The following is a 2,640-nucleotide window of genomic DNA, read 5'->3' as shown; positions in this document are numbered from 1 at the left end:
CAAACCTAAGTTGAGATCATTTAAAGACTGACCTGACTGGGACTGGTCAACAGAACACTTATACATGACTTATCTGTGTGGTTGAGGCTTGTCACAGCCCAATGGCTTGGTTCTGAGGGGACATCCTAAGAGGATCCTCCCTTGAATAGGTGTTCCAAGTAAACCAAGTAGAGGTTCCACGGTTTTTGGTAACCTACTCTCAGAAGTCACAGTGTCAACGCTACCATACTCTATTGGATGAAGAAGTCAAAACCTCACTTTGATATAAGAAGTGGAGATGCAGTCTCCACCTCTTGGTAGGAGAGGTGGTAAAAGAAGCATAATGAAGGACTGGAGATGTTGTCAAGGTCATCTTTAGAAAATGTAACCTGTCACATTTATGCACAAAAAGAAAGTGATAATGTCTCATGAGCTGAGCAATATATTAATCACTCCACATCTCAGGTCTCCTCCACAACACCCCCACACACGTGAAAATAAAGAAAAGATGTCTGATCTAAATGGCAGGTGGATGTGATCGGTAAATCTTTAGCCCTTGAACTTAAAGCTAAAATGTATGCGGGAATTAGACGGAAAAGAGGGAAAAGGATTTCAAGTGTAGGAGTCAGCATGTGTTAATGCATTGCAGCAGGAAGGAGCCAGGATCATGGCATATACTAGGGAGTGAAACATGGTCAGTATGACTGGGACACTGTCTCAGCCTGTCCATGCCGAATTTACCCTCCTATAATAAAATACCTGATACTGAGTAATTGATAAATAATGAAGATTTAATTCTCACAGTTCCGGAAAGAAAGTCCAAGACCAAACTGTTGGCATTCAGTGTCTAGTGAGGGCTTTTCTTGCATCCTCCGGATGGGAGGAACACTGTGTCCTCACATAGAGGAAGGGACCAACCCTTGTTCCCTCAGCCCTTTTATAAGATCACTAATCTTGCGAGAGTCCTGCCTTCATGACTTAATCTCCTCCTAAATGCCTCACTTCTTAATACTATTACATTGTTGTTTAGGCTTCAACATATGAATTTTTGGGGACATATTCAGATCACAACAGCAACCGAGAGAGATAGAATAGGAAGGTAGGTAGAGTCCAGATAATGTAGGTAACATAAAAAATGTTGCAGATCATTTTAATGAGAAAAGGGAGCAATGGATTTTTTATTTTTTTATTTTATTTTATTTTATTTTTAATGACTTGATTTTAACCAGATTTGAACAGAAGAATGGCCACTTGGCCCAGGTAGAAGTAGATGAAGTGTTTAGTTTCATGTGTCAGGTAACTATTCTAGTTCCTCCCCACCATGCAGTGCCAAGTGGGATTGTACTTCTTGTCAAATTCCGTGTTGATATGAGCCGCAATGTCCTCTATGTTGTTTTCATCCAGCGCCTGAGTAGTGCACTCCACTGAGTCCTGTTGCATCTCTTCCAACATGTCCGCATTTTTGATCACGGCCTTTCGGTCGCACATGGTCACCATGGAGAACTGCAACAGTCTTCGGGGAAGGTGCTAGCACCGCTCAGGCCCCGCTGGAGCTGCCGTGGCTACCGAAGCCCTGGAGCCACACGCCTAGTGATCCATTGAAAAACAAGGACTGCAGCTTAAATTCCAAATACCAGAGACTGAAATTTTCAGGCTTGCTAAGGGAATACCTCGTTGTTTGAATCTTTGCTGTGTTTGGTACAGGGCGTTCTCTGTATTAGTTTGCTGTGGTTATGAAACAATTAGCAGAAGAGCCTATGTTTGTAATTATTTTCTGTTCCATACTTCTGCCCCACGTTTTTTTCTCTCAAAATCCATTCCTTTAAAAAATAAATCTGTTGCAGATGAAAAAAGTAAATAAATAAAAAGACATGATTAAATGTATGTTTTGAAAATAATTCTATTTCTGTAGTGTGGCAAATAAATAGGAGGAAAGCCAGAGTCAATATAGGAAAACCCAAATTTAGACTAATAAAGTGATCTAAAGAAAAGATAAAGTTTGCTTGAAATAAAATGAAAACAGTGGAAGCGGAACGACGTATACTTGTTCAGAGCAGGAATCGCAGTGAAAATGATAATAATCTGGATATGATAGAGGAAGAAGTAAGAATTATCCTAAACCGAGCAATTGCATAGACTCAACATTTTCTGGGTGAGGCAAAGTTGGTTAGGGTTATGCTTATAAATTAAAGCTTGATCATGGATTTTGAACACAATATCTGTGCTCAGATTTTTCAACCAAAGTAAAATTTTGGAGACTATTGCATAAGTTTAATTTGCTATGAGTATTGAAAAAATTATTTATGAAGGTTATAAAGTTTAATCAAACCAATGTTTTCTAAAAATATTTGTTGAGAGTCCTTTTTAAAATCATTTATAAAATCATATTGAGAAACTGAAATGAACAAATATTATAAAACATTCTTTTAAAGAAGATGCATGAATACACATCTTTCAGGAAGCCCAGCATAGTTTCTTTTGACCCCTATTTTAAATTGTTTGAAAAGACAATGTGTCTGAGGTGAAAAACAGTATACAATTAATGTACAGAGAATGATAAATTTGGGGTCACATTTTAACAAGCCAGCAAAACTGGGAGAGAGACTAATGTCACGTTGAAAACATTGAGCTAACTGATATTAATTTCTATAGTTAATTGTA

At 38.1% G+C, this 2,640-nt stretch overlaps 1 pseudogene; it reads right to left on the bottom strand.

Annotated features, from left to right (window-relative positions):
• Positions 1 to 1,200: 1,200 nt before the first annotated feature.
• On the bottom strand, positions 1,201 to 1,467 carry LOC105501668 (annotated as a pseudogene).
• Between the last annotated feature and the right edge of the window lie 1,173 nt (positions 1,468 to 2,640).

Source organism: Colobus angolensis, unplaced genomic scaffold (assembly GCF_000951035.1).
Source record: "Colobus angolensis palliatus isolate OR3802 unplaced genomic scaffold, Cang.pa_1.0 Scaffold74, whole genome shotgun sequence".
Taxonomy (NCBI): domain Eukaryota; kingdom Metazoa; phylum Chordata; class Mammalia; order Primates; family Cercopithecidae; genus Colobus; species Colobus angolensis.
Note: the sequence above shows the minus strand (reverse complement) of the source record. Positions and strands in the feature narration are given on the sequence as shown.